The following is an 8,725-nucleotide window of genomic DNA, read 5'->3' as shown; positions in this document are numbered from 1 at the left end:
TTGCACCTCATGCGGTGTACTGTAGGCACTACTAACGGTTCTCTGCAGCGTTACACCTTTCAGACCTACCTACTCTCAATTTCCTTTCCTGCGCTGAATGACCTCGTAGGCCCCAGTGCCTGGCCTCTGGCCTAAACTCTGTATTCAGTTCAGTTCGATATCATTATATCCACCTTCGAACCTACGATCTGATGATATCCATTAGTGAAGGAGATCAAATAAGAACTATTAACTAACTTGAAGTAGAACAAAATCACGTGAAATACCAGATGATGAATTACTCTAACGTCAGATATTCATCGATGTTTTCGACCTTATTTTTTTTAGCGTTAATTAATTCTCTCCTTGTTTTTCAGGTGCGCGTTATTCGAGTGACGGATTCGAGTGTCGTTTGCGTTATTTGATTTTTCAACTGAAGCGTAACTCCCTCGTGCATCGCTGCTTTTCTTCAAACTGAAGCCTCGAGAGGAGAGGATTCTAGTGTGACTGAGGCAAGGCCGTGGCTGCGGGATCCTCGGGAAGAAGAAGAAGGTAAGACTGATATTTTGTGAGGTTTACCCTTTTGATGACTTAGTTTCCTCCCTTAAAAAACTTGGGCGGCGTTTGTCTGCGACATTTCTGTGTGTGTGTGTGTGTGTGTGTTTTTTTTTTTGGTTATGCTGTGTATCGTCGAACAAATATGCAGCACCGTTTAATGGCTTGTAATGTTTTGGATATTTTTATTTTATATTTTATTTATTGTAGGTGAAATCGCTTTGGAATTAAACTTATTTGTAAGCCATAATTTATATGTGTGTGTCTGTATAGTATATATATATATATATATATATATATATATATATATATATATATATATATATATATATATATATATATATATATATATAATATGTAGGTATGTATGTATGTATGCACCCACACACAAATGCGTGCGCTAGTGTTCATTTACACTGCGTATGCTGGCCGTGTCATCTAAAGGAATCAATGGAAAAGGAGGGGCGGAATGTTTTTCAGCCTTAGGAAATTCCATTTTACAGACCGCGGTATAAATAGGAAGGGAGGATTGACTTCCATCCACTCCGAGGGGAAAATGGTTTTCCGCGTCGGGAATTAAAAATAATTTTTTGTGGTGGTGGGAAGACAAAAACCAAGGCCTCATATTTATCACAGCAGTACGTCAGATGGAGGTACAATTCATTTAATACCGAGTGATGTCCAGTGAAGAGGATTTATACAGCTAAATAAACTGAAATAACATAGTTTTTCATTCTTAGGTGTTACTGGTTGTACATGGAGAGCTTTAAAAGCTTATCGTAAGCTGTAATTCTTTTGGAATGTTATTTGTAGTTGAATTAAATGTCGGGCAGGATTAACTGACTTGCCTTGTAATTCTGGCTACCATTTTACACCTATATTATACGTAAATCTATATTCCTTGGATTCAGTTTGAATCTTACTCATTTCTTCCATTTATTCCCAATAACCTTCATTTATTTCCCTTATACTTTTATTCTCTATAGGCCTAGTTTAGATAAGGTAATCGAATGATCTCCCCTTTAAAAAATAATTATGGCCAGATGTTCAAATCCGCATCTGCAAATTCTCTTTGGGTTGTGTCGAGTAATCAGGCATATTGCCACGCTTAATCGTGAATATGAGAAGAAAATGTGCCTGTTATACATTGAGGCGGTAATTACTTTAGGTCGGAACCGACGCACACGCTCATGTAATTAAAAAGCTGATTCTTCATTGAAATTCAGGAATAAAGAGATATCCAACCAACCCAACCGGCATTTGAAAAGTTAACCGGATTTTCAGTGAACGAGACAGTTATTTCGGTTGATTGAATAAATTTATTAACTTTCTCGTTGAACGGTTTCATATATCGGTTTTGTTTTACTTATCATACAGGGATTGGTGGATGTTGGGCATCAAATTTATATATATATATATATATATATATATATATATATATATATATATATATATATATATATATATATATATATATATATATATATATATATGTGTGTGTGTGTGTGTGTGTGTGTGTGTGTATGTATGCATGTATGCGTAACTGAATCACGAAAATATGGAACGTGATGAATATATAAATAAAGACAAAATCCACGAAGGAAAGAGAAACATCACCTTGATTCATTTACAAGCATTAAGCTACAGATGTCCTTTATCGATAACGTATTGAGACCGCCAGTTTATTTATCATTTACATTTTGTTGTTAATCATGTAGCCTGTGAGACCCGTCATTGCAAATATTCTATTCATTGACAGTGGCAAGGACCTGTCAACCATATAGAACATAGGAGATGTTTGGGGTTTCTTTAAGTCTATTAGTTCCATGCAAGTTTGACTATGACATAGTTTTTCTCTGTTACATATTGAATGTTTTTTAGTGTATTGGCCTTTGGTTATTATTATTATCATCATTATTATTATTATTATTATTATTATTATTATTATTATTATTATTATTATTATTATTAGCAATTGTGGTAGAGTAACAGTAGTAGCCAGCTTCCTCAATTAAGCAGTCCCCGTAGGCGGATAGCGCCGTCAGTGCACCTCATGCGATGTACTGTGGGCATTACTGAAGGTTCTTCGCAGCGTCCAGGCCTTAGGCCCCTAGCCGCAACCCCTTTCATTCCTTTTACTGTACCTCCATTCATATTATCTTTCTCCCACCTCGCTGTCCACCTTCTCTTAACAGATATTTCATAGTGCAACTGCTTTGAGGTTTTCCTCCTGTTACACCTTTCAGTCCTACCTACTCTCAATTTCCTTTCCAGCGCTGAATGACCTCATAGGTGCCAGTGCTTGGCCTTTGGTCTAAACTCTAGATTCAATCTATATTCTAACCAGAAATGCAGTCAGGGAATTACTCTTGCATATTTTCGTTCCCTTTTTTTCTTCTTGTTAATGTACTGTAGTTTAGGGTTATCCACCTGCAAAAGAAATGCTGTCTGAATATTTTGTCAAGACTATTTATTTGTTTTTATTTTATGTATATATTTATGTATGCATGTATATATATATATATATATATATATATACATACATACATATATATATATATATATATATATATATATATATATATATATATATATATATATATATATATATATATATATTTAATGTACAAGTTTCATCCTCATTTTTTTAAAAATACCGTTGTGTATAAAACACAGTATCATGCCCTAGGTTCTCCAAAACTGGACTCTTCATTCTAAGCCAATTTCTGAATCGGACGATTCCGAAATCAGTGTCGAGAGCGCCACCTGTTTCCTCCCTTTGTCATCAAAACCAGTTTTGCTTTGTCCGGCAATTGCCCTCTTTTTTCCTCTTTTTTTTTTTTTAGAGGTTTCCGTCAACAATTCTTTACCCAATCACTCGCTGATTGTTTCGTCATTTGGATCTTTTCCTAACCACCTCTTCCCCGTCCGGCCCTCCCCAATTTGAGCGGTGTATGCCTTGTACGTGACGTATGCCCAGAGGCGCCCGGTGATGGCAGACGGCTATGGGGAAGGAGAATGACGACAATGCAATGGCACTAGTTTCCGACTTACTGTCAGGGGAGAGAGGACCCCAGAGCAAGACGCCTCAAAGGGTTCGTTATGTTTTCATGCTTGCAGCTGCTGCGGGGTGTTAAAGTAGCTGCTGCATTGTGCCGACGTTGGTATCTGCATTGCACTGAGCTGCTTGTGCTGCAACTGTGCAATCTGCTGCTTTTCACCGAGGCGACGAGAACCTCATTATTACAACTCCTGTTTCTGCGTTAGAGGATTTCCAGGGTAGGTTATTTTATGGGGGGGTATGTACAACGCTTCGTTTCGGACATTTTGTTATTGATGTTTTTTGGAAGACGCTGTTGCCCTTTCATTGAAGCGGCTGCATTGCTTGCATTGTGGAATTTTGTAAAATGGCTGTATTTAATTGTGGCACGTTCACTGGGTTGTTTATATATTACTAAGTTAATGTACGTTTGCGTTATATTCCATGCATTGAATTGATTGTACTGAAGCCTTTTAGTTGCTCTGAAGTATAAATTATTGGGAGTTTAATGCATTTCTTCCGGCAGTTATTGTTGATTAAGCATATATATATATATATATATATATATATATATATATATATATATATATATATATATATATATATATATATATATATATATATATATATATATATATATATATATATTTTATAGGACACACTCGCCCTTCTAGGGATGTCCTAGGAACCATGTCATCACGTTCTTTCTCATAAGCAGTGAGATTCATCAAATATATGTATATGTATATATATTTATATATATAAACATGGAGAGAGAGAGAGAGAGAGAGAGAGAGAGAGAGAGAGAGCCACATGCGCATTATGCACACGATGTACACAAGGTGCAATTAAAGAAGAAATAGTAACTGAAAGCAAAATTGCCTTTTCTTAAACGCCGGCCAACTCACCCCGAAGACATTTCACGAAAACGACAAATATTCAGCTTCCTCAGGAAGTAAAATACACGCAAGACGCCGCAGGAGGGTTTTGTTCTAACGTTCGTTTGATTACGAAATATGAGCTTAGATAAGTTTCAAGTTTAGTTTAAACTTTCCCCCGCGAGAAAGAAAACTGTCTTGGTTAGTCTTGATGTATCGGTTATCCCGAAAGCGTTTCCGGCAAAATTTTCTTTTAATTGCAATTTACTGCGTCTCCAGGCCGCAGACCGTTTCGGGTTTGTGCAGAGGTGTGTAATTCTTGCTCTCCGTCTCGCCCCCACCCCGGCCTTTTTATATTTGTTTGTTTTTTTTCTCCTTTTGCGAAGTCTTGCAACTGTATATTTTAAGATTTTCGTTGCCACTTTGTAGCTGGGTTTGTTTAATTTTTATTTAAGATTGCTGGAACGCACGCTTCGATAATGGCATTCATACTAAAACACCTATCACTCACTTCTCGTCTTTTGGAGTTAGGTGATATGAATTCGTAAAGACTATTTTACTAGTTAATTACTAAAAAAAAAAAAGTAAGTAAAGGAGTTATGCTATATCTTGCATCAGAAATAGCATATATATTTTTTTCCCCAGCCACACATTTGAAATAGAAAAATGTGGGCATTCATATGGATTAGCGTTTCACCAAAATTCTTCGGTAAACCTGATTTATAATGTTCTTTGTTCTTGCTCGAAGTAATTTAACGCGAGGCATTAATTATGCTTTCAGTTACTACACATGAATCATGAGATTAGCTATGCAATAACCTCTTTTAGCAAGTTGCGAAAACTTGAAAGTGAAGTTATTTTTGGAACAAGCAATATATCAGATTATAAAAAAATTCTTTTATTCTGCATGCGTTTCATTTTTGTGATGTAGGCTTTCGTTTTTTTTTTTTTTTTTGATAATCCGTAGCCGCACGTCCCAGAATGCTAAGGTTTGCTGGACATTTCATTCAAACTTGATTTAAGTTGACGTGTAGGGACGTTTTCCTTAAGGTTTAACCCCTTTGTTTTATGCTGACCAGCCAAATAATAATTGATGGCAACAATGATTTAAAAATGGAAACTTATTCTTAATTTTTGACTCTCTTATTTTTCCTAATTTTCTGCCTTCAAGACAGTCTTCCTTACTAATGTTTTTTTTAAGTAATATTAAGTGGAGAATGTTCATAAGGTTCTAGAACGCGTTGTTTATCAGGTCCTTTTTTCTCTCTCTCATGGCGTGAAGAGATAAGAGCCTCGATGGCCAAGTTCGGTTAGAGCAGCAGCTTCGAACTTCACAGAGGTCTGTGGCGTGGGTTCAAATCCGCAGCCGACCGGTCGAGAGGCGGACACTGCTATCCGTGTAGACACCCCGGGATTATGTATGTACAGTAATCAAAGGATAGGTTTGCTTAAAAGCAAATGGGTCGTACAGACTAATACACACACAAACAAAGCCACTCCAACGTCTCCTGAAATACATAACAGACACCTCACACGTTTTGAACTGTCGGCCTAACCGCGCAACAACTTCTCGCTGCTGGGAGAAAGGGCGCTGATGACTGGCATAATACATGTACTTGCGCTACCGGAGTCTAAGCGATGACAGGCAGGGCAGCCGATCAAGACTACGGTCTACCCCAAAGCCAAATCAAAAGTCCTTCAAAAGAAGGCATCGTGCTCACCCCACACAAATGGGAAAAAAAAGCACGTTAAAAAAAAGATGATGATGGCGTGAAGAGATAATTGTATTACATATAAATGTAACATAAAAAAACAGAGGATTTGCGCTGCAAATGAAATGCTTTGTGAATACAGAGACAGAGAAGATATTAAATCTGCGAATCCTATTTTCATTATTATTAATTTTAGCATGGCGTTGTGTGCATAAAAACTGATGTTCTCGTTAGTGATTAAGAGAACAAAAACGATATTTTAATCAACGACTGCCATCAATCTTTTGTTTCAATTTTAGCTGATAGTAATTATCCATTCTGTGAGAGAATAATTGATTTAATTGGTTTAATTGAGAGAGTTCATATGATTTTGTTTTCACTTTGCTTTTCCACCATCCCTTGATTGCACGTGAACATATATGTGCAGAAAAATTTGTATAAAGGATCATTTTTTTTTAATTGATACGAGCCAGGAGGTATGATTCTGATTTATGTTGCATGACGTGATTTAGGAAAATACGGCGTTCGATGACCTTGGCAGTTGCGACGACAGCTTTGTATATGAATGACAGTTTCTTATAGAAATGCATTCTGGCTAAGATATTTTCTTAAACTTGTTAACCGTTTAGTAAAGGAATAAAAGTTGGACAAAATCCTACTTTGAAAATTGTTTTCTCCTCTTACTCAAACACCCACATTTTATGTCTTTCTCAGTTTGTTACTTTTTGAATCATAAAACCCCTAATTTCTGATACCTACGCCACTTGTAAATTAGCATGTTTGTCATGCTCCCATCTGTCTTTCACTTGAGTATTTAGTGGTTGTTCAGGTTTTATCTGCCGTATCACCTCACATTATCTCTACATGATTAGACCATCTCATCGTAACTTGTCCCAGTTTCATCCCTGCTAATTTTTACTATATTATGCTTTATCTGATATATATATATATATATATATATATATATATATATATATATATATATATATATATATATATATAATATATATATATATATATATATATATATATATATATATATATATATATATATATATATATATATATATATATATATATATATATACTTATTTGTTCCTAGTTATTTTGGTACTTTCAACCTTTGTTTTTGCCAATATGCAAAAAGGCAACCCCTTTGACTGAACAACTTTCCAGCAGACATTTTAATTGTTTTGTGGATCTTTTTATCTCTGATTTTGTTTTAAATGATTCCTCTAACTATTCTTCAAATCTGGTACCCCCTTTCTTCTTTAAACTATTTTCAGTTCGATTTTCATGAGACTCCCTAACCTTCACCGTGATCTGACTGACAACACGTATCATCTCGAGAAGCTGCCGTTTCTCCTGTCATTGACACCTGTTCTAATCCCACGACCTTGACCTTTTTACTCAGCTTCCATCATCGCATTGTGCTCAATCATATAAGACAATATTTGAGATGCTTCAGTTCTCTCTCTCTCTCTCTCTCTCTCTCTCTCTCTCTCTCTCTCTCTCTCTCTCTCTCTCTCTCTCTCTCTCTCTCTCTGTGCAATACCCAGCTTCCTGCCATATGGAATATCATCAGCGCCATATTCCACATTTTAAATAATTAATGCTTTTCATTAAGTCCTTCAAATACATTCCCAAGAGGGCTTTCTCAGGTCTTGGCAATAATTTGACACTCCCAGTGGACCTGCTGTCTCACGTCTTTGAAATAATTTTATCCACAAGAATACGTTTTTTTTTTTTATTGTTATTCGTGTGCACTTGGTGAATCAGTAGGAAAGATATGCTTTAAAGATTCTTGCATCGTTTTCCTCTAAGAAAGGAACACGTTCTCATGCACTTTTGTAATCTCGAGTATCAGATATGCCGTAATTTCTGCTATCAACGATCATACGTCACTTTCATCTCCAAATATTAGTATGCACATCGGCTCTTGGTACCATTCGGGCGTAGTCGTGCTTGGAGCTGGGTCTCTGAGAGTCAAGCAGGAATAAATATTGGTTTTTCAATTTCCATAAGTGACTGAGAATAATTATTTCCGCTGTACCACGGTCGGAGCTTTCTGGCTTTCGTTATTTTGTAGTTGGTGGAACTAAGATGATAATGATGAGCAAGGAGGTTTCCATGACGACAAGTCGGCATATCGTCAGTAGTGCACTGCTAAATTTAACATCTGGACGATTAGGGGTGTCACGCAGTTAATGTTTAAAATCACGTCTGTCAGTAGCCATTCAGCCGTTTGACAGAGCTTGCGGTTGCGCACAAACACAAACATACATGAATGTTGGCCGAGGTTCTTAGGATTTAGTTTGTTACTAGACTTGTCCTTTGCTTGTCGTTTTATCATTGTATTGATCCCGTAGCGGGGTATTACCGCCAGTGCACCTCATGCCGTGCACTGTAGGCATTACTTAAGGTTCTTTGCAGCGTGCCTTCGGCCCCTAGCTGCAACCCCTTTCGTTCCTTTTACTGTACCTCCTTTCATATTCTCTTTCTTCCATCTTATTTTCCTCAACCCTCTCCTGACAATTGATTCATAGTGCAACTGCTTTGAG

General features: G+C 36.6%; 1 long non-coding RNA gene across 1 annotated transcript in view; it reads left to right on the top strand.

The window, feature by feature from the left end:
- The first annotated feature begins 361 nt into the window (after positions 1–361).
- Positions 362–8,725, top strand: part of LOC136826453 (uncharacterized) — an 827,604-nt gene continuing 819,240 nt past the window's right edge. Inside the window, exon 1 of the long non-coding RNA XR_010849612.1 lies at positions 362–531. This is a non-coding gene — a long non-coding RNA (uncharacterized lncRNA). The remainder of the gene's footprint in view (positions 532–8,725) is intronic.

The sequence above is a fragment of the Macrobrachium rosenbergii genome, chromosome 41 (genome assembly GCF_040412425.1).
Source record: "Macrobrachium rosenbergii isolate ZJJX-2024 chromosome 41, ASM4041242v1, whole genome shotgun sequence".
NCBI lineage: Eukaryota > Metazoa > Arthropoda > Malacostraca > Decapoda > Palaemonidae > Macrobrachium > Macrobrachium rosenbergii.
This window is presented reverse-complemented; position numbering and strand designations above follow the sequence as displayed.